Below are 25,277 nucleotides of genomic sequence, written 5' to 3'. Positions count from 1 at the left end.
TTTCCAGAAAAAAGGAAACAAGAATGTTTCTTCCTTAATATTTTCTTGTTGCCATTGGTTTCTTTGTTTTTATTTCACTGCATTTTTTCCCTATGAGCTAAAATATCTGGTAGGAAGAAAAGCAGTGTCAAGATTCTGGCATACTTGAAGAAATGTGCCTGTTTAATCAAATATAATTGATTCAGTAATAAATCTTCCAGGGAGATTGACACTCTCACTCTAAAGGCTTCAGAAGACAGTCCTCCAGAAACACAGAGACATTCAACTACAGTTAAAACTAAGAAACAGAAAGAAAGCAATTTCTATGCTCATCTTTTGAAAAGACCACCTTAAAATACTCTGATATTTAACAATACATTTAATTTTGGTCCTCTCAAAAACATCACAATTCATTGCTTGACCACCTTTAGTTTATTTTTTCCTAGCAAAGGAAATTTTACAGAAGATTTTATTTCCCTCTGTAAAGCAGCAATCTCATGCAATCAGTTTTTATAGTCCTATATTTTAGCTTAAGTAATCTGGATAAAGATTAATTCCGTTTATTGTATTGTGCTAGCACCATTTAGTCCCAGAAACGGTGTATTTATATCTGTTTAGCAGGATAGCCTTTCTGCAATACATCAATGGCAGACGCTGCTGCTGCTGAGAATGTAAGCTCTGCAGACACAGCATTGGCCGTGCAAGCGACAGAGCTGCACACAGCACAAAAGCCCCTGTGGTTTGCAGTGCCACAGCTAATTTCCTTTCCCATTTTAATTCACTTTCACAGCAGCTTCCCTTTTTAGCCTTTTTACTGCTTTCACTAATTCGTCCCAAAAGTTAATTTGCATGCTAGATTTAGATAGTTTGCTAATAAAAGACTGCTTTTCTAATGAAGATACAGAATCTAACATGGTATTTCTTTAAATGTAGTCCTATCAGGTGACTCATTTAAATGATTTTTTTTTTATTCCTGTTAGTTTTGTTAAAGAAAATTTTTACAGCTATAAAAAAAAGACTTGGATATTCATTTTCAAAACCAAATAAACACATGACATATTTATTTTTATGATATATAACTGACAACTTCAGTGGTTAGTGTTGAAATCTGAATATGTTGGCAAATTTCTTGTCTTACACAATTTTTCTTTTATTTTCTTCCTTTAGAGGAATAGTGAAATAAATTCAGCTGGACTGATATTTGATTCTTTCTATTAAACCACACTATGGCATATAATTCTGCTTAATTTTGTCCCTTGTAGACACAACTGTGAGGTCTACCTATGGCCACTACAGTTAGAATCTTTATTGTCTAATTCTATACTGTTCTTGGTCAAGATAATCAGCTATTTATCATTATTCTTTATTCATTAAATAAGGTAAGATAGATCTGGCAGTCCAACATGAATTTAACAGAAAAGCAAAACTGAAATCTCCATGTGCTACCCACCTCTGGAGAAAAAAAATGGGAACTGGCCCACCCTACTTCCAGTGGTAAGGCCAAAGAAAACCAAAAGACAATAAGCTGCAAAAACCTACTCTTCTAACATTTCATTCGTCCACAGTAAAAGCCTGAGAAGGGTTTTAATTTCTAATATTGCAATGGTACATAAATACCTGATGTACTACAATTACATATTGGTGACATATGGAAGTAAAACTATTACATTAGTACCTTAAATAAATTACAGGCATATTGTACTTATTTTTTTTTTCCTATGGCTTTGAGAAAGAATTTTATTATCTTATTTTAGCTCATTTTAAAACTTGTCACCTTGTCACCAGTTATTCAATTGTCTTCTCTTTTCACATGATAGATATAAGGTTCTTCACAAACCTTCTCCTAAAAGATGTTTCTGATCAGTGAGGTGAAGATCCTCTTCAGTGTCTGTGGAGTCAATGTAGTTGAGGTGAGATCTTTAATTTTTAGATACCTAATGTTAAGTGAAATGAATCTCAGCTTCAAATATCACACTCAATGTTTTTTGACTTTTTTACAATGTTTTTCACTTCCAATTTTTTTTTAGTTTTTCTAATGTAAAATAACTAGCTCAAGCCAAATACATACTAAAATCCATAAGAATCTATTCCACCATCTGTAACAATTTGAATGAGTTCAAGTAATATCCAGTGTGATTTTGAAATTGTGAAAAAGTGTCTTCTGATAATTATATATTTTTTCATTTATAAGTAATTTTAAATATTATGTGGTATTTATTTTCCTGGCTATATTCATGACCAGCAGCTTTATCTGTTATCTTCTCCTAACATATCATAAACCAATAAAAGAAGTTTTATGATGTACCATAGACAAAACTTCAAATTTATTTGCTTTGAAACTTTGTCACATTATTTAATTCAACAGATCTACTTTCTATATGTTATTAATGATTATTAAGGTTAAATATTGCTTTTTATATGCTTCATATTTTAAATATTATGTTTGTCTCAGAACTGCAAAATAGGTATCCAAAAAACTGTCAAATTTAAATACATGATCAATTGCAATTTGCTGTATTGTTCTCAATTCAAGTTTTTTTTGTGTCAAGAACAGCAGCAAATCTTTATACTGGTGTAAACAATAAATGAGCTGCAGACACTTTTTAAAACTGAAGAATTCAACATATCATGCTAAGAACTAATGTGAAGTTTTAAAAAATTCTTTAGAGGATGTGGATCATGCTGACAGTTAGACATCAGTCATCAAGTATAGTAGTAGAAGGTTTTGGAATAGCTCCAGTTCTAAAGACCCAGGGACGACTGAATATAAAATGATAAGTAAACACTAGAAAAGCTCACCTTGAAAAATAGGTCTTTCAATCTGAAAGAGGAGGTACAAGAAAAAAGGCCTGTTCCCATAATGGATTATCATGAAACTGGTAGATTTATTCAAAAACCAGTTGAAGACAGAGAAATCATTATAAAGGCATAGAAACTTTAATTACATACAAGCTATATTACCTTTATTTATATAACCATATATTATTTTTAAGACACCAAAACATTTAGGGTGGTCAGGCTTTGGAATAGGTTACCCAGGCAGATGGTGGAGTCACCAGCCCTGGAGGTGTTTAAGAGGTATCTGGATCTGGTGCTGGGTGATATGTTTTACTGGTTTAGGAGTTACACTGGTAGTGCTCAGCTTGATGGTAGGACTTGAGGATCTTAAAGGTCTCTTCCAACCTTGATGATTCTATGATATTAACCCCAAATTGCTACAAAATTATTAGAAGATATTGTGTGCGCTGGCCTAGAACCCAAGAGTTATATCAAGTTATGAAGCCAACTGTGTTAGCTGCCAACAAATTGACAAGTAATAAAATTACAGTCTGGGAAAAGAGAAAAACATGCCTTTCATCAGATACCAGCTATTAGAACCCAATGCTGTTACCTTCTTTGCAGAAAACTTTCAGGTCCAGACAATTACTGTGGAAAATATAATAAATAAAATCCATGTTTCTTATCTTTGGTTTCTTATCTTCTGAAACCTGAAACCTGAGCATTTACAAATAGAAAGAGACAACCTAATATGTCTTTGATTTGAAAAAAACTATAATCAGTAAGTAAAAATGATTCCTAGGCTGGGTCTAAAAGACATCTGGAGTAGCTTCTCATGAAAATGACCCAATATGAATTCCAAATCTTGGTATTATGTAGAAGTCAGATATGTGAGCTAGAATTATTGCAGAAGTAATAGATATATGGAAACTAGAACTTGTATTTTGTATTTACAGAACTACATTCCATAACACTTTAATTTCTACTCTCTAATACCTTGCTCTACTTTTAAAGTGGCTCAGGTACTAATACCTGAATATCTAGCTAATAATTATAATTTATTTCTATTTCACTACTCTACTGGACTATTTAAACTTTTAGTAAAAGAACCTAAAAATTTGTGAGATTTTCCATTAAACTTAGATATTAAATAAAAATAAGGAAATTCTGCTATGCATAAACACAGAGCAGAAAAAAATCATTATGATATGATATGATATGATATGATATGATATGATATGATATGATATGATATGATATATATGATTTTTTTGTTTATACCTAAAGAGGAGTTTGGAATTAATAAGATGGGGAAAAGTAAAAGCAGGTGGTAACAAACAAGTTATTGTACTGTATATGCTTTTTCTTATATTCTTAGAAAACATCATTGGAGCCTCTACTGATCAACCTGCAAGTGCATAAAGCAGAAATGTGGAAACCTCAGAACCCCTCGGAATTAATTATTTCCTTGGCAAATAGCACTATTATTTCTTGAAAATCACATACATCTAAATTCTTTATTGCAAAATAATTGTAGAACTCTAAAATAAAACAGGTTGCAATGGGCATTTATATGTCATCTTGTCCATCTACAGCTCAAAGATGGGTTGGTACAGATCAGGCTGCTCACAGCTCTGATCAACTGAGTTGTGAGGATCATCAAGGGTGGAGGTTCCACATCTGTAGTAGCCTCTTATGCTGTCTCATGACCCTCACAGTAAAACATATCCACATGTAACTGGAATTTTCCAGACGGCAGCTTGTGTGTCCATTGCCTCCTACCACTGTGCACCTGAAAGATGGATCTTTCTCCCTAACTTTACTATAGATTTTCAACTAATCTTTATGAAATATTATAATTCTTACAGCTAGCTTGCATGCTCTTTTAATGGAGCCAGTATGCATGCAGTGCAGAACTCCAATAATTTGTATTATCTCATGAAAACTCTCTAACCCCACAGATATCATGACTCTGCACAATTAATGAATTTTTAATTATTTTTCTGTTTTACCATTCATGCTTCTGTGCTGCAATACTTGAAATGGACACCTCGTCATTTTGTTTTCACATGAGGAGTGTGAGGATCACTTTACTCTGTTTCCGTACCTTCTTTTCTCTTTATCCACTTTCCTTCATCTAGTACCATTAAAATCTCTGCTGTTTGAAAGAGGGAATTTGCTTTCAGAGATGATATCTCCTCACTTCGTCAAATGAACTATTGTCCAGCCATCCCCTTTTCTTTGAGAGGGCTCCCTCAGTGCAACACAACATTTATAACTGAAAGAAATTGCTTCCCTTTTATCAGCAATCTAGGAAAATGTCACCTATTCCTTCCAGCACTAGCTCACCCCTAGAGTGGTGTTCATTTGCTGCTGTAGCAAAGAAGACATTCCTACAGTTTTCAGACTTATGTTATGGTCATATTTCTCCACTGCTTTCTTGGCATGGAGTTCTTTCAATATTTTCCAAGTATCATGTCTCCAGTAGGCAAAATTTGAATTCCAAATTCTAATACAATTTTGAGTTGTGCGAGTCTTGATTTCAAGTAGGGTTATTTCTATCCTATTGATTGGAAAAAATATATAGAAAAGACATACACAAAGATCTTCAATAAAAAAAGATAATAAACAACCTAATCCTAAACCAGACCAAATTGTTAAACAATGTTACAGCTACAATTGAAAGGAGGTTTATTGGACTAAGGCATTTTACTTCTCATTTAAAAATTTGTCTCGTCTTTTTTTTTGTTTGGTTTTGTGTTTTCCTTATTGCTTATTTTTCAATGTTACCTCAAGAACTTCTTAACTCATAACACATGTGTGCTTTTGTTTAATTGGTGTTGAAAATCTGGTTATGCCCCATAGTGCATACATATTATTATCAAGAAAAATGTCATCTGGAGGTCCCTTTTGAGACAGTCCTTAAAGTCAAATTATTAATTGCCTTATAAAGGTATTGACAATAATACCTTAAAAAGAAAAAGTGTCTGGAGATGCTACCTAGTGAGTCTGTGACCCTTCCATTGCGTCTTCACTGTGAGTCATAGCACCCTCTCACACCACTGAATACCAGAGAGCTCCTCTCTAGAGATAAATGCATAAACATGAATTGAAATAGACACAGCTGTAAAAGGAAAGGGCCCCAAGGAAATGAGTCTGTTGTATTCAACACTTCACATGCCTGTTAGGTGCATACGCTTTCCATGGTGAATAATGTGGGCATCATTAATATTTCAATGTTCTCTTTTGATTTAGAGTTGAGAGCAAACAAATTATTATTATGTAAAGAAGATAAAGTGAATTTGAATGTTTGGTTTATACACTCCAAGCTATGGTACATTCTAGGATTTAAGCAATCTGTAACCTGAAGGAATGTAGACGAACTGAAATGAATAAATAAAACAAATCTACTGAGGCTTAACACTCAGAGTATATTTGATTTCTTAGTTATGACATGATGCTTCGATATTCAAAATTGTTTTATTTAAAGAGGGACAGTGTGTCACAGTTCAGGTCAAGATCTTTCCTTCACTACTTTTAAAAATATTAGAAAAAAAGAAAAAAAAATCCTTATTCTTATATTTTATAGGAACTGATGCATTTCTGATCTATAAATGAAATAATTAGGAGAAGGCTGTACATAATATGAAAAGTCCTGCAGAGAAGTTTTCAACATATTTCAATTTTCTGCTGGACTTTTTCAGTGGATTGGATGATCTCTCAGAGTCCCTTATGTCTTTCTTTTTTTTGGTCCTAATTACATTTTATTTCTGTGCCCCATAGACTGGAAAATCTATATTAATTTATACCCTGAATCAAAGAATTAGAAATACTTTCAACTTAAAATATTAATGAATATATTTATGTGCTGGTTTACAGGAACTGCTCTTTTAAAAAAAAGTACAGACTCACAGACTCTTGTTCTGTTCATAAAAGGCCTGATTTGATAAGGAAGACTGCACTCTTTTCTGAAAACTGGAAACTTTCAAAAATATTTAACCTTGAGCATCCAATACTTAAGTTACTAATTATCATGCATAGATAATATTATCTTCACTTTTAAAATGCTGATTATTAGCAATATTTGTCCTCTACCAATTTTAGAAAGATTCTAGCAAAAAAAAGACCCAAACCATAAGAAATTTAAATTCAACTGATAGCCATAATTTAATGAGTAGTCCAGAACAAGATGTTTCACTTTGGCCTAATTACAGCAAAATGCTTATGCAATATTGGACAAAAGCTTATTCTTGAGTTTTATTCATAACTATACAGGCCTCTACACATTTACTATCTCATAAGAAAACTAATAGAGAAAGAGTGCAAAAATCTACCCAAGTATGACTACAACCCCATACACCTTGTCAGACACTACTTTCAGTTAGGCTTTCTCTCGGGGTGACATCTACTCTCTAAACTAGATTGACCCAAGCTCATAGTAAAATGTTGCTGAGCTACTCTAGAATGTCTTGTTTATTTGTCATTTAAGTCCTGAACTTCAAGAAGGATCTGATACAACTGACCACAGAAACATGAAAATGACTTCTGTAGCTGTACATTAATATGATACCTTTCAATGCTTGGAAAGGGCCTTCAAGAAAGCTGGAGGGGGACTTTTACAAGGCCAGAAAGTGATAGGAAAAGGGGCAATGGCTTCAAACTGAAAGGGGGCAACTGTAGAGTAGCTATTGGGCAGAAATCCTTTTCTGTGAGGGTCATGAGGCAGAAGAAGTGTTGCATGGCTTTGAAAGGGTTCCTCAGGGTGAGAGAGATAGACGAGAATCTTGCTTCATGATCAGAAGGCTGGATTTATTGATATACGATATATACTACATTATGACTATACTAAGAGGAATAGAGAGACAAGTTCAGAAGATGCTAAGCTAAGAATAGAATAGGAATCAACAATAAAGTTCTGTGTCCATCCAGAAAACAAGGACAACTCTCTTGTGAGTGGTCAGCAAATCCAAACACTCACAGAAGACCAATCACAGCTGCACCTGTTGCATTCCACAGCAGCAGAGAACAATTGTTTACATTCTTCTTCTGGGGCCTCAGCTTCCCAGAAGAGGAAAAATCCTAAAGAAAAGATTTTTATGAAAAGACGTCGGTGACAGAAAAGTTTACCTAAGAAGCTATAGACTCCCCAGCCATGGAAATATTCAAGGCCAGGTTGGGTGGTTCTTTGACCAAGCTGGCCAAGTGGAAGGGGTCCCTGCCTATGGCAAGGAGATGTGCACTAGATGATCCTTAAAGTCTGTGATTCTATGATTCTCTGTGAGGCATCTCAGAGCTGGTTGGCTATGTTTGGGCAGGGCTTATAATGGTGAATTCTCACCCCACTCCTGTTTGAAAGTCTTTGTTAATAACTGATACAAAGGAGCAGCAATCAAATCACAAAGGTGTTCTAGATTGACTCTGAAGTTGGAAAGAACTCACTGAGAAGGTGAAAGAAAATGTAATGTCAGGAAATTATGAACTTCATAAATGAAGGGAAGGGAAGGGAAGGGAAGGGAAGGGAAGGGAAGGGAAGGGAAGGGAAGGGAAGGGAAGGGAAGGGAAGGGAAGGGAAGGGAAGGGAAGGGAAGGGAAGGGAAGGGAAGGGAAGGGAAGGGAAGGGAAGGGAAAGCATAATAAAACCTTGGTATTTTTAAGAATGTTGAGTAATCTTTGGTTTTGACAGTGTTAGAAAAATATAAGTAAAACCCACCATTTTTACACAGACTAGATGAACCTTTGAGTTTCCTTCTAGTCTTACGTGCATATCCATAGAATTTATGACTTGTGCAAAGAAATAGTATAGCCTCAATTAGTAATCATATGGAGGATATTACTTTCAGACAATGATGTTTTGCAAATTAACATCAGTCTGATTCCAGTCACTGGAAATGGTCACATACTTTTTCTGTGGGTTTTTCTTGAGAGTAGAATATATACTTCATCATCATCTCAAACAAGCAAGCAGACATTTAGTTTTTAAAGTGATTTTGCATAAAGCTTTTTAGGCTAAAATTCCCTGGGTTTTTTGGCACTTCTGCATAATTCTATTAACTAGAGATAGAGCTGTTTAAAAGATATACATAATTTGATCACATTTCATCCAGGAATACTATATCTGAAAACTGGTTTGTCAGCTACAGCAAGGAAAAAGATATAGTGTTCAAATCTGTTCTCTGAGGTGGAGGCTTCCACATCAAGTTAGAGCTGTTAACATTACTGCTTGCTGTTTTATAAAAATATGTTCTTACACTTCTGTAAGGCTGACTCTACAAAATAAATTCCAGAAAAGCACAATGAGGTTGATAGACTTTTAATCCTGTTGGTAGCGCACAGTTTACAAAGCTTTCCCAAGAGATCCCAAACTTTACTGGTTAATAGTGCACAGTGTACTTACTCTGAGCTGATTACTTTCTGGTTTATAGTTACCAATTAGAGAAACCAATTACAGTTCCGAACTGTGTCAACAGTGTTTGACCTAATTTCATGCCAGTTAATCAGTTACATAAACAAATTCTCTTTATAGAACAAATTGAATTTGAGTTAAAGAATATACAGTATAAACTCTATACCATATTTTAGATATAAAAAATGTAATCAAGTACATTATTTAGAATGAGTTTATTGAAATGTGCAGGAGACCCTTGGAAAGAAAGCATTCTTGGAGAAGCAAACAGCTCATCACAGTTGCTACTTTCTTGTAATCTGCTGAGAATCTTTAGCATTGCACTTTTTTGTAAAAAAAGTGAATTTCCCCTTCCGCTCTTTCATTTTTTATTCTTATAGATTTAATATTAGTATTTCAAAAGCTGATTGTAGCCTTAGAAGTAGGAGGTGTATGGGTACCCACCTGCCAAATATGTGAGGTATTAGACAAATTATTAATTTGTTTCATTTTAGGACCATGATGTTGTGGTTGACCTAATTATACTTTGAAATTCATGGCAGCTAAAGAATTTCACAAATACCTTAAGTTTTGAGAAGCACAGAAAAGATAAAAAGTCTGTATACATTTGTTTCTCTTGGATACCAAATATTAGATATCAACTCACAGAAAATTGAAATCAGAGAAGGCAAAAAAAGGTGCATGTTATAGGTTTTGTACAGGGGGTTAAGTGTAACTGCCACATATATTTCCTGGATTCTAGATGTTCAGTCTTTGCTAATGAATATATTTTATACTTCAATGCTCTCTTTTTATCTCTTACCCAATGCTCTTTTTTTTTAAAACATTATGCCTCTCTGAAAGAATGATGTGTTGTGATACATATATGCACACACCCCCTCACATTTGAAAACAAACAAATAAAAAATAAACAAACCTCAGTCTCTTTTCTAAGGCCTGAGATAAAACTCATTGCTTTTAATGGAAAACTCGTATGAGACTTATAGGATTTCATTCCAGTGTCAAGAGGGATCTTAGCTGCCTGCTTAGAACAAGTACTCTCTGAGCCTTTTAATAATGTTTCATCATCCTGCTCACTTAGTCAGCATAAAGTTTTTAACCATATTCTTAATGTAGTGAAAAAACTATATTTTTGAATTGATTCTAGAGGATGATACCATGACATTTAAACAAGGAATTTCCTGTATTATAGTACCAGTGCCGTTTCCTTCTGTGGACAACAAAAGTATTTCCACTTGTTTCAAGGGCTTTGCAATGAACTCTGCCTTTCTTTATTCTTTTCAAGTTCCACTAACTGTGATATATTACTTTTTATTGCCATCAGTGAGCAAAGATTCATGAGTTTATTTGTCACAACCATAAAGTCAGTAAACAAAGACAAGTTAGTAAAGGATGGTTCTGATTTGATTTCCTTTCAGCTCACTCATTAGAACAATGAGATATATTTTCATGAAAATTTAAGGTTTACTTGTGTACTGACATTGCAATCCATAGCCCGGCTGAACGCAACAAAATATGGCATGTGGAGCACCTTCTTACTCATCTAGAACTTAATGCTGGTTTTGACTGTGATAGAATTAAATTTCTTCATGGTAACTGTTATGGAGCTGTGTTTTTGATCCCTGCTGGAAATAGTGTTGAAACACAGAGATGTTTTCATTATTGCTGAGCAGTGTTCACACAAACCTGTCTTTTCTGCCTCCCCCTCCACCCCACCTGTGCAGGGACTGGGGTGCACGAGTTCAGATGAGACACATCAGGACTGCTGATCCCAACTGACCAAAGGAACATCCCAGACTGTATCACATCATGCTCAGCATACAACACTGGATGAAGCAGGAATGATGGTTTTTGTCTTCCTAACCACTGCTAGCTTGAGGGACCCTCACTTCTGTTGAAATGGCTAAACAACTGTCTGCCCACAGGAAGCAGTGAATGAATTCCTTGTTTTGCTTGGCTTTTGTGTGTGGATTTTGCCTTGCTATTAAACTTCATCTCCGCCCACAAGTTTCCTCACTTTTAACCTTCCAATTCTCTCCTCCATCCCACTGGTGGGGAATGATTGAGCAATTGGGTGGGGCTCAGTTGTTGGCTGAGGTTAAATTGCAACAAATTGAAAAGGATGCTGCAAGGAAAACCAGGGTAACAAGGCGATCTCTACTACAGAATTAGGCTAATCTCTGTGTGCAAACAAGTTGTTGAGACAAATAACATTAGATCAGAGTCAAAATAAAGTGAATAAGCCAAAAATCTATACAAACGGAAAGTGGAAAAAGATAGGTGGAACTTCAGGTGAGAGATTTTAATAGTTGTTGCCAATGCTACCCTTTATTTTCATAGTAAGTTTCTTGGACAATGTTTCTTACTACTCTTTCCCAACTGACCTGCTTTTATCTTCTCTCTGATCACCATAACTGGACAGTTCACAAAAGCCCTCGAGAGACTTTGAGTCATTGCAGCGATGATTAAGCTAGGCTTCAGGGATTTCAAACATGTACAAAATGCCAAAATACCTTCTGCTGTGTTTGTATTCCTACATTATATGTGTAGAATTTACTTAATGTAAATACATCTTATGACAAAGCTACCCATATGGTATGTAGATACCTTCCTGAAACAACATGAAACTCTAAAGGACTGTGACTCAATCATAGATTTTTACCCCTCTGAAGGTAAAAGTAAATTCTGCTTCCTGTGTTGCCTCATGGTTCAAGAAAGATGTGTGAACTCCAACATTCTAATCATTCTAAACTTAACTACATATTTTGTTTCAGCAGAGTCTTTCATCTGATTAAATGTTTCCTATCATTTTGAGAATCACCGTTGTGGCTTGAGGCAAACCTTGTACATCTTAAAATAATAAGAAATATAAACTATCAGTGTTTCATCTGTTGCAGTCCAAAAATACCAATATAAGAGACAAATATTCTAGATAATATACAAAATGTTCATAACCTTCTCTCATAATAATTATTGTAGTACCTGAGTGGAGCCAGAGCATTAAAATATGTTGTACATTAACAGTGGTGTGATTCCTGCTCCTCTGACTGAAGTCTGCTTCAGTCTTTGAAGGGAAAAAACTGTCCACAAAGCTGAAAACCACTCTACTTCAAGGATTACTTCTGTCAAAAAAAAAAAATTATGTGTCAGATAATAATAATGTTTATTTCATTATTATGTCTTATTAAGTGCATTAAATTATTACATAAGGCGAAAAAAAGACGTGCCTTCAGCAGTTCTCCTGGAGATAGCACAGCTGAGTTTTCCCAAGATGCAATTATTTCCTCTTACCTTCCTCCTACTGTACAGATAAAGTTTACACTATATTCTATTTTTCTGGGCCTTTAATAATTCAAGGAATTTTACATTGCATTATATATAATATAACTTTTGTTAACAAAAGCTGTGAAATAGCAAAGATTTTATGTGTGGATACCATTTAATCCTTTGGTGGACATAATCTTGAATTCTGGGATTAGGTACTGCATGGTATGCATAAGACTGAGCCAACTCCAGCCATCAAGGCTGTGTCCATCAAAGGGGGAAAATATGGACACAATTGGAAAAAAACCCAGATTAAACAGTTTCTCTTTTTTTCCATTTCATATACTTGAAGCATTTAAAATACATAACCAAACTGTTTTCCTAAATATGTTCATAGAAACACAAATAATTCTTTTCCACTTAAAATTACAGAAAGTAATTTTCCTTAAAAAGATTATTTATAGTTGAATGGAAAAGCAGTACTCCTTACTGTGTTACTGTTATATCCCCATTTCTCAATATAACAACATTTCCTATTACAACATTTATTCTCTCCAGTTTCAAATCTTTCATACCAAGGAGTAGAGCTGCACAGGTTTAGGAATATTTTCATATTGAAGCAGAAATTAAGCTTCTACTATTTATCACTTCCCATCTCGCCCTTTTTCTAATATGCTCTCTGGTCACTATTAACTCTTCTTTTAAACCTGAAAAAATGTTTGTATATATCTATACAAGTAATATATAAAGTATATATTAATCTTTACAAAAAAATGTACACTAACTTTGGTTTGTTACAAGAAAATCACCTTATTATCTGACCTTAAAATCACCATTATTCTAATAAGTATTTAACATTGGTGATTTTTGAAATTATTAAAAGTAATCTATTTTATTCCACTTAAATTTTTAAAAGAGCTTTTACATAGGTATAACAGAGCTTGATCCCTGAAGCTGAAATCATAGTAATTTTGACATATTGAGTCTGGACATAATCAAAATATATACCTGAAAAATAGTACCTATAATAATAATAAGATAAATCTGCTCATTTCCTTAAATATTGTCTACCATTATACTTTTTTATTGTTCTATAATTCTCATTACTGATAGTTGGAAGAATGTTTTCACAAACTGAAGACTGTATTTATCTAACTTGATTTATTTATCTATCTTGTGCTGACTGACTACAGGATTGTAATAAATGGGGGGTTTGGTTGCCAAAAACCACGTCCAATGGTGATATTTACATATGTAATGTTATCTCCCTTAATGGGACAGCACATCCATTTTTTTTATGCTCAATCTATCTGCACTACAGAGGTTGGATCACATTTGCACATTTAAGTTACTGAAACTCGATCAAAGCAGGGTGAGTGAAATCACTGAAAAAAATCACACAACATATAAAGAATGAGAAGTTTTGCTGTAGTCCCCTAAGTATTATTATCCTGAGCAACAGCAACATTCACTTTACCAGTATTGATCAAATTAGCTCAACTCTGAAGGATCCCTCAAGCTAAACAGGGGATTTTGGTATGTGGATTGAAGCAATAATAAAAACAAAATATAGAGTAAAGCCAAACCCTCAATTGCAACATTTTATAGTTATTTGGAAAGAGGCCAGTAAGGATTCCTGGTAAGAATTAGAGTAATCTTGATTTATTTGGCTTAGTTTTCTATAAGTGTCTCTAGACAATAAACCTCAGTTTTGAGAGTATAAGGCAGTTAAGAGTAACAGCTTGTAAATGTTAAAGATTTTGTACTGCTTTCTCTCTGCTAGGAAGAATGCTGAGGCTGGTTTCTATGCCAACCTGGGATTGAATTGCATATTGTATACCAGATGATTTATTAACATATATTTTTCCCAGAGATGTGTCTCGTAAATTTGTGCCTCAATATATTTTAGGATAAGGATTTATCTAGTACATCTGCCACTTTAAATTTTAAAATTAAATGATAATTTTTCAATGATCCTATGTTTCAAAGGAGTTCAACCAAATACAAATCTGCATACATGGCAAATGTATGTAATTAATTTATATATTCATTTAACTAACTTAGGAATGTAGTTGATACACACAACATTTCATGAAACAGCTATCCCTGGAAGCCATTTTCAGACATACGAACACAAGAAAACCACCAAGCATAGTCAGCATGAATTCACTAAGGGGGAGTCATGCTTGACTGATTTGATAAAATTCTGTAAGGAAATGACTACTTTGATAGATGACATGTCACAGAAACAGCACTAGATAACTTTCCAGACCTGAAAGTTTTCACATAATCATATAATCATATGATCATATAATTTTAGAACATGTTAGATTGAAGTGGTCATGTGGAGAACATCTGGTCCATCCACCTGCTCAGAAAGGGGCCAGCACAGATCAGGTTGCTTCCAGTTCTGACCAGCTGAGTTATAAGCATCTTCAAGGATGAAGGTTCCACAATTTCTTCAGCAGTCTGTCATGCTGTTAGACCACTCTAATGGAAAAAACATCTCCAGATCTAATTGAAATTTCCTATATGGTGTCCATATCATGGAATCACAGAATCACAGAAATTCAAGACTGGAAGACACCTATAAGATCATCAAATCCAGCCGATGTTCTAACTGTTCAACTAGATCATGGCAGCAAGTGCCACATCCAGTCTTTTTTTGAATTCTTCAAGGGATGATGACTCCACCACCTCACTGGGTAAATGATTCCAGTATCTGACCACTCTTTCTATGAAATATTTCCTTCTTAATTCTAACTTACATCTCGCTTGACGCAGCTTGAGACTGTGTCCTCTTGTTCTATCTGTTGTCGCCCGGAGAAAGAGACCGACCCCCAGCTCACCACAGCCACCCTTCAGGAAGTTGTAGAGAGCGATGAGATCACCCCTGAGTCTCCTTTTCTCCAGGCTGAACAACCCCAGCTCCCTCAGTCGCTCTTCGTATGGCTTGTGTTCCAAGCCCCTTATTAGTCTCGTTGCCCTCCTCTGGACACGCTCAAGTAACTCGATGTCCCTCCTAAAGTGAGGGGCCCAGAACTGGATACAATACAATATGTGTCTCCTTTGCCCCTTGTCTGATCACTGTGCAACTTCAGGAAGACTCTGCACCTGCAAGTGCTTCCCCCGTCTGCTTTACCACTGAGCAGCTGAAGCACAATTGTATCTCCTTGTACTTTAGACCCAGCTCTCAGCTTCTCCTCACACATCACGTGCTCCAGCTCCTGAGCATCCTGACAATCCTTGGTTGGATTTGTTCCAGTACATAAATGTTCTTCTTGTATTGGGGAGCCCAAAACTACTCTCCCAAGTGCTGAATGGAGGGGAGAAATCACCACCCTGAACCCGATGGCATTACTGGTTCATCTTGTGATGCTCAAGAAGAGCTTCTCCTCTACAAAGCTACACCAGAGAGTCATGTTTAACTTATCCACTGGGGTTCCAGGTCCTTTTCTGCAAAGAACAAAACAGGAAGCGAAGAATCATCTTGGCTTCATAGAACTAAATACAACTATTTGAGTTCTGCAACTCATCCAATTTTTCAACTCACTAAATTTCTTTAAAAAAATTAGATTTTTATTTTGATTTTAGGGATGTTATGGGATAAAATCTCATTGTGACTTTTGCACCATTAACAAAAATACTGTTAATTTCAGTAGGATGATCTGTATTATTACATACTATTTATTATGAGCAGAAAAGAGAAATTAGAAACTTCCAGTAGCATTTGAGCTACCCAGAATTATGAAGATATTCACAAAGATGTGTCAGTAAGACTCAGAGGAAGAGGGCAATAGTTTCATTCACATCTTGGTGATTGTCTATCATAGTGCCCTTTATAGTAATTTAAACGTCTGAATTATCTCAGGCTCATCTTTCTTCAGCTGGAAGTTGCTGAGAGTCACAACAACATAAACATTTTTTCCAACAGTGAAAAGCTGAATTATGTATATTAAACTTATATACTTCATCTGTGCTAGGGCTACAGCAAGAAGTGAAAATATTCCCTGCTGTCTTTACACATTTGCAAGGTCTGGATTATGCTGTCACCTGAATAACTTTGCCCTGCTTGAGTAATAGAGGCCATTGTACCAACCATTAGAAGAAGCCCTCAAGGACACCTTATCAAGTTTTTTTCTTTGGCTTGATCTTAATTGTCATTATTACAGAGAAAGAGAAGGAAATGGATCCCCTGACACCTGAAGAGTGTCAGATGGCAATACATAGAACACCAGTCTCAGCATACACTGTGGATAAGCCCATTACTCAAGCTCAGGATTACAAAGTGATTTTGTATGCCCATCCCTGTACTGAGTGCTCTTAAGTGATGGCAAAGGATGTAGAAATTTGCCATGTACAAAAAGAATGAATGAGCCCTAAATACAGCCTTCACTCCCTTTGATGACTGTGTAGCTCTCTTTGATGCTGATAACAATCACCTGCATACATGAAAACCATCTCCATAGCTAGAGAGATTTTAGCCAGGCTTTGTGAATAAGTATTGTAAATGCAAAAGAGAACTAGAAAACTGAACCTTAAGAAAACTGAACACTAACATGGAATTGGCAACAGCTATATTTGTAAAATACACTTTTGGTTCTACATTTGGTTCCTCCTTCCCCTTCCATTCCTTTCCCATTCCCTTCCCCAGCATGATGTTCTGCTGTGTTAATAAATGTGGATACAGGTTGAAAATTACAATGGAAACATTTCTTTTCAAGCAAAAGAAGTCAGCATTCGCAGTTCATTAAATATTGATGTAGGTGATATTTTCAGACTTTGTATGTCACTTTGTGGCTACTGTCTGAAAAAAAAAAAAAAAGTTACCATAGGAAGAAGTCTCCATTATCATAAGTTTTCACCTAAATGTTTGTTTTTCTGACAATGAAGAAGATTTACGGCAAAGCAAGTAGGACTGTAGGTTAGATATACAGCTTTAATTCAGTTACTATATTGACATATACAGATTTTTTAAAGTGAATTTATATTTGAAAGCAGGCAAATGTTCATACATTTTTAAAATATGTTCCTGATTTATTTGGCAACTTACTGAATGTACTTTATGAAAGTTTTACATTTAGAAGCCTATAAAATATGCATCATTTTTATTCTACTAAAGAAACTGAAACAAATATTATGGCACAAGGAAAATTTAGTGTGCTTTGCACACATCTGGCATAGTATAAGCAGTAATATTGTGCAAGCTCAGGATAGCTCACCTTTTATTATCACTATTAAGTGGCTCTGCTTAGGACACAGACTGCAGTCACCAGCCTGACTGTCCAATCCTACTTTCAAAATGTTGACAAGAAAAGGGGAGCTAAAGGAATTGATAATGTACGAGAATCAGTGTTTAAATTGCTGTAAAACTGTTCTGATTCAGGATTTTAGTATGGAATTTGTTTGAAACGTTTACACACGTAGACTTGTCTTGAGAAGATATAAAATTATGGTCCCTTCCACTTAATAATATTCCAATAACAGTATGCTTGGGAAAAGTGAGAACTTCACCCAAGAGTTGTGGTGAATGGAATTAAATTCAGTTAGTGGCTGGTCACAAATATATTCCCCAGGACCCAGCCAGCCACATTTAATATCTTTATCAACTTGCCACGTGAGGGGGTAGAAGGCATCCACAGTCATCAAGCTGGGTGAAAGTGTCAGCCTGAGGAGGGCAGGAAGGCTCTGCAGAGGTTTCTGACCAGGCCGGATTAATGGGCTGGGACCAATTGCATGGGGTTCCACAAGGCCACGTGCCAGGTCCTGCACTTGGCTCCATGCAGACTGGGGACAGAGTGGCTGGAAAGTGGCCCAGCAGAAAAGGACCTGGGGTGCTGGTTGACAGCCAGCTGAACACGAGCAGCTGAACGTGAGCCAGAGTGTGCCCAGGTGGCCAAGAAGGCCATTGGCAGCTGGCTTGTACCACCAATCGTGCAACCAGGAGACAAGGGCAGTGATCATCCCCCTGTATTTGGTAAGGTCATATCTCAAATACCTTGTACTGTTTTTGGGCCCCTCACCGCAAGAAAGACATTAAAACGGATTGCATTGAAAGAAAGAAGAGCAGCAAAGTAAGAAGTGTCCAGACAGTAGGTCTTATGAGGAGCAGCTGAGGCCTCTGGGGTTTTTCAGCCTGGAGAAAAGCAGGCTCAGGGGAGTTTGTATCACTCTCTGCAACTGCCTAAAAAGATGAAGTAGTGAACTCAGTATCAGCCTCTTCTCCCAGGTAACAAGTGACAGGATGAGAGGAAATGTCCTCAACCTTTACCAAGTTTTGATCAGATGTTAGGAAATTTTTCTTCATTGAAAGGTTGATTAAGCTTTGTAGCTGGACACCAAGAAAGGTGAACACCTTTCCTAGAAGTATTCAAGATAAAACAGCACAGTGTGCTTAGAGCTATGGTTTACTTGACAGAGGGATGCTCAGTGAAAGCTTGCACTCTATGATCTTACTTTTTCAATCTTTCCAAAATTCAATAATTCTATATGATTCAATGATTCTACATGAAATATGGCTGACTTGTTTTTGAAAACTGTGTCAAAAGCCCTGAAATCTAAGAGGCGTTATGGCAACAACAGAAGACAGTTTATTCAAAGCAAACTAAAACCACATTATCACAAGAAACACTAAAATTTGGAGAAACAATTATTGGATTATTCAAAATTCACTTCCAGTTAAGAGATCCCTTAATTGATTTTAATAAGAACACCCATATAATTCCTATTGAAAAAGAAAGAACCAACTCAAATCTATTTTGTTACAATAAAACAAATCCTGGCAAAAGTCCCTTTTGAAACTTATAAAGACTGTGCTGCAGAATGCAATATTTTAATAGAGATATTCCTTCTCATTGGCTCAAGCAATCATTTCTCCATGGTGCAGCATAAGACCCAGCATGTTTTTATGATTCAGTCCCAGTAACACTATATCCCTGTTAGCATGATTAATCAGCCCAAACAGAATACAGCTTGGGTTTAACTCTCCTGCTGCTTGCTGCTGAGCTGAATCAGTCAGCACCAGTTAAGGAAGTCTGCACTTCCCTCTGTTGCACAGTGTGGGCATGACCTGTGACTCTCTGCTATGATAATATAATATTATTTCCAAGTCACTATCTAATTATCTTTCACACATGCCATTTATTTTTTCACAGTGGAGGGCATTTCACTGTAAGGATTGATCCGGAACTTTGCTCTGATGTAGTTTTTTCAGTAACAGATACCTGTTGGTAAAGGAATAAAAAAACCCACATATTATCTTGTGGATTTATCTCTTAATATTTTGTCTTCAATTAAACCAGAAAAAGACAAAGTTCAAAATTCTTAACATATAATTTTGGAAACTATTGAATGGAAGGTAGCTGTTTCCTGCTTAAGAGTAATGTGTTTGTTATTGCTCCAGATCACCAGCTGAGATCTCGGTGCATTTGATGATAATCGTTTTCTTTCTTCTCCCTTTCCAGACAAGTAACAAAAGTAAATACGCAGTAGTAAATAATTTGGGTTCTTTTGGCACTGCATAACTTCTGAGAGCAATTGTTTTTAAATGCAATAGTTAAAGATATTACTCTAGGACTGACTCAATAAAGGGCTTTGTCTTGTTGGTTTTGTTTTCTTTTTAATAGGGTAAATAAAAAAGGAATAAACATGGGAACAATTCAGGAAAATGGAACTTGCAATTTGCACTCTACCCAATGATTAAGAGTGATGCCCCCATTTTAATCAATAGAAACAATTAAATACCTCTGGATAGTTATCCATTTAATCCTAAAATAGGCAAACAAGATAAAGTATGTATCAGTCACCGTAGGTACTGGAACTGCCTATGACAGACTTATACATCACCTGACTAAACAGAAAAGCATTGTTCAGCCTTGATGTCTGAGAGAAATGTGAGATGCCCAATACATAGAATGTTAGAATCATAAAATAGTTTGGGTTAGACAGGATCCTGAAGATCATTTAGTTCCCAACCCTGTGCCACAGGCAGGGAAACTTTCTAATAGACAACAACCCCACTCAGCTTTTGCCTAAGATGAGTCTATTTTACATATGACCATATTTCATGTCTGATCTCTTCATCTTTGTTTTGACCCATGTGCTTTTTTCATCTTATTTTCTCCCTCTATCTTGTTGGGGGGTGGGAGTGAGAGAGCAGCTGGATAGATTTTGGCACTTAGACAAGGTACCCATCACATTTATGCATAATGACATATGTTAGCACTATTAATTATGTGAATTTCAGCAGGTCTCATGGACACAGATAGCTTCATATACATTTTGTGCTGTTAAACATTTGCAGAGAGAATACACTACCAGTGTAAGAATTACAATATCCGATATATTCTATGAATTACTGTTGTCAAGGAATGACACAGAAAAGTAGCAAGAGTATTATGTATTTAATTATTTGGGGGTTTTATCTTTATTTATATCCTGTACTGAATTTGTGCAAGCACAAATGGATTAAAAGCAAATTGCAAAATGACAAAAGAAAGTAAAAGAATAATTATGTAAAAAACACACAATTTCTAAGCTTCAGGCAGATTGTTTAGTGCAGTTTTGTAAAACTGAACTCTCAGAAGTAAAGACTTGGGAAACCCTGCTCTGACTGACAGAGCAAGTCAGTCAGGAAGGCCCAGGAGATGAAAAGTAGTGTCTGAGGTTTTAGGAGTACAACACTCATAAAATTCTAATCATACTCTGGAGACAAAAAACAATGGCTGATTCTGTTTCTCCTCCTGAGGGTACCATAGATGCTTTGTTAAGATCTAGAGGTATCACTAACAACAGGAAACCTATCACAAAATACATAAGGAGCTGTTGAGACAGTTCCAGACAATCCCTTGATCCTGAAGAATAAAAGAATGCAAGAAGAGAAAAAAATAATTACAACCCACGGGTTTTCTTTTTTTGGATCAGACTTTAAACAAAAATATACATTTTTACATCAAATATTTTGAATACATCTGCTAAAGAAACTTTTTTTTTGGTCCTGAAAATTCAAGCAAATGAAATTTTCTTATGAGTTGAGTTATTTTCTATGCCAAAAATTTATGTAACTGTAATAACATTCCCTTCCTCACAAAAGCATGCAAAAACTGGAGTCAAACTATGCGGCTGTGCTCAGTATGATACATTGTGAAACAGATCCATGTTGAGCACAATATGCTGAAAATGTGATTTCTTTTTAACTACAGGTCACTATGGAATTCCCTTAAATATTAGTCCTCTTCTGCTGCAAAAATTCGTGATCAGCTCAGCTGTAGTTTGGTTCTGATCAGCCATCACCAAGCAGTTATCACCTATCTTTTCTCAGTCATAGCCTGTGAAAAAGAAAGAAGTGAAACATCATTTTGTGATGAGTTGGGAAACTGCTGAAATCTAGGAAATTAAATTCTCATTTGAGAAGGCAGAAAGAACAAAATTACACATGGAGTAGCTTTCAATCTTTTCCTGGTTGGAACTGTATAAAGAACTAAAACAAAGTAAATGGTAAAAAGGATAAGAAACTGTTAATATGTAGTGCTGACATTTTCAACTTTCTTGGCAGCAAAACAGGAGTCCTACTTTGTCCATTCAAGTACTTTTGATAGGCCTATATTATAACAGCTAAACACAGAGCTAAATAGACACTTACATAAAACCTTAAAGTCTTTGTCAAATTTATGAATTTTTCCTTTCACATCCCCTTCCTTTTACTGGATTTAAGAAGACAAAGCTCTAGGCCACTACATAATATATTTATTCTCCAGCTAGGAGATTGCCAGTCCACATCAGAAGACATTCTGTGTAGCATAAGTCAATACTTAGGAGAAATGTCAAAAATGGATATCTTGATTCAGCATCAAATATATTAATAATATAAAGCATTTGGGGAGAAGTTTCAGTCTGGGTGGTGATCTCCCAAGCCTTAAGAAAAATCCACTGTGCAGAAGTGTATTAAAAGAAAGAATATTTTGCATCAACTGTGACCATACAAGAAACCAAACAGCTTCTTAGCTTGTTGAACCAGGTGGATCAGAATCAAAGTATGTGTACTTTTAAGAGTGGTCTTTTTTGTTTCAGGAAAACTATATCAGCAGCATCCTCTGTACATAATATGCAGTATATTGTAATTGTGAAATTAATGTTTATTCAATTTGTGATTTCAGGCTATCTGGGATTATGTTCCATGGAACTGAGGGAAGTGGTTCCCCGCAAAGGGACTAGAGCCACAGCAAAAACTTGGAGAGGCAGTGGGATGTCCCCAGATGTACTGCACAGGCTAATCTTGGGAGGGACTATGTGATTTTGTTTAGACGGTTGTTTGGTACAATAAATATTATCAGGATATTTTTGATATGCAGAACAAAGGGGAAAAGTATGCCTGAAATTAATTTCTTCTAAACTTTATAGCCATAGACTTTCCTAATTAAGTTGCTTAAACAACTTACTACTTTTTTGTGTATTTATGTGTTTTTCAGTGGCTCACAGTTGTTTAACTTTGTCCCCAAAGTGTACAACAGCGCCTCTCTGTAAATTAAGAATTCCTGAGTGCGGCCTCAGTGGAGATGTATTCTTCTTTCTACAGGAAGGACTTTCTGATGATGAATCCTAAAACTTACTGATTTGGATCAGTGGGCCTGTCTAGTCTTTTCCTATTTGAATTTCTATTATTGAATATCAGAGCTTACTTAGGAAGATATATATAAATTTTAATATAATTTTACATTGATTATAGTCTATAGTACACACCATTCTACTTCACAGTCTCTCTCTGAACCCTCTCCAAACATAAAGTGACTGTGAGATGGGGAAACAGAGTGTTTAATTTACATTAGATATAGTCTTCTGATTTTATATAAATTCTCTGTATTTCATGCAGGGATTTAAAGGAGTCACAGCAGTATGTGATGTATAATACATGATTTTTTTGGTATTTTTTCCATAAAGCATCTTTAAGTACTCTGTAAATCATCTTGCTTTAGAATTTCCCAGATATCACAGAGGCAAAAATATTTTGATTAGAGTATATTAGGAAATGTGTCTTCACAAACATTTTTCAAGCTGAGTACAAGTTGCAAGGCTACAGTTACACAGTAAGAACATCACAAGTCGTGACATAATATAATTTAAAATGTCATCCAAAGGTCTGCTGCTGATATCAATTTTATTTAGAATACAAAAAGGATCATATCTTCAGCCCCATTTTAAACCCCTCTGTTCCACATCCCCATGTCTTCACCAAATGTGTAAATGACTTGCTCTCCCAATATTGATTTGAAGATTTTTTTAAAGGCCTCTTGATCCTTTTTTGCTCATCTACTTCTAACTTCAAAAAATCACTATTTTCTATTTGTCATTTGTGTTGGTTTTGTTTGGGGTAGAGTTAATTTTCTTTACAGTAGCTGGTATAGCATTGGGTTTGGATTGGGCTGAACAAAGTATGAACAGGGTTGATAATATAGAGAAGTTTTTATTGTTGCTGAGCAGGACTTACACAGACACAAGATGGTTTCTTCTTTTCTTACAGCCACACTGTCAAGGAGGCTGCGAGTGCATGGGAGACTGGGAGGAGACTGAGCCAGAACAGGTGACTCAAACTGACCAAAAAGGTATTCCAGACTCTATGACTTCATGCTCAGTAAATAAAGTGGGGAGAAGAGGAGGAAGCAAGGGGATGTTTGGAGTGGTGACATTTGTCTTCCCAAGTCACTGTTGCATGCAATGGGCACTCCTGAGATGGTTGAGCATCTGCCTGCCCATTGGAAGGAGTGAATTAATTATTTGTTTTTCTTTGCTTGTGTGCACCACGTTTGCTTTTCCAATTACAATGTCTTTATCTCAATGTACATGTTCTCTTATCCTTGCAATACGCTCTATGATCCTGCTGGTGGGTGCCAGCTGGGATGAAACCATGTCAGCCTATTCATAGCAAGTAAAATTGCCAGGGTTGCTCACTTCAGGAACTTTCTGTCCACAGACAGGTCCATGAGGTCTCACAGCACATAATTTACAAATTATACCATTACACAGGTATTCATATTCACTGAGGATAACACTTTCAAAAGCTTTCTGGAGTGCTCATGAAAGGCACAATTTACATCCAAACACTTTTGTGTCATTAGCACTCTCTGACAAATAATCCCATTCATGCCAGAGGATGTAGGAGGGAAGGATTCACTTTAGCTGACAAATTCTCAGAACCAGGAGTCTAAAATGTAAGGAAAAATGAAAGTTGGCAAAACAGATAGTGATGTTACCAACTTGTTTCATGGCCAAAGCACTGCTGATTGTCTGCAGAACAGTATAGCCACTTCATGTAAAGCACATTCTGGACTAATATTATTCAGTCAAGGGTAAAAAAAAATATAAATTATCTGTTCTGTCCTTAAGAAATGGTCAGATATTAGGTGTGGGACCTAAAAATCTGAGTCAACCACTATTATCATGCCAAACTTCTTGGAAATTCAAAAGCAACACTGTTGTAAAAGACAGAAGATATTTAGCTCAACTCTGCAAGAAAAAGAGAAGGGAAGGGAAGATAAGTTTGAGCTCATTATAATGAAAAAGTGATATTGGAACTATGATTGCTTTTAATGTTGCCTTTTCAAAGAACAGGAAATAACAGTATAAGAATTAGGAGAAATTGGAAATTTGAACAAAATATCGTAATCCATGTATATAAAGTTTAAGACTATTTAAGACAATTAAAATTATTTCTGTCCTAAGTAAATTTATAAAAGAGTAGATTTTGTACCAATTTTAAATAAGGACCTAAATGATCTGATGGATAATGCAATATCTAACAACAAATGCAGTGATGAAGTAGAAAAGACTTTTAGCTAGTTAAATTCACAATACTAGAAGA

The sequence above is a fragment of the Ammospiza nelsoni genome, chromosome 2, assembly GCF_027579445.1.
Source record: "Ammospiza nelsoni isolate bAmmNel1 chromosome 2, bAmmNel1.pri, whole genome shotgun sequence".
Lineage (NCBI taxonomy): Eukaryota > Metazoa > Chordata > Aves > Passeriformes > Passerellidae > Ammospiza > Ammospiza nelsoni.
This window is presented reverse-complemented; position numbering follows the sequence as displayed.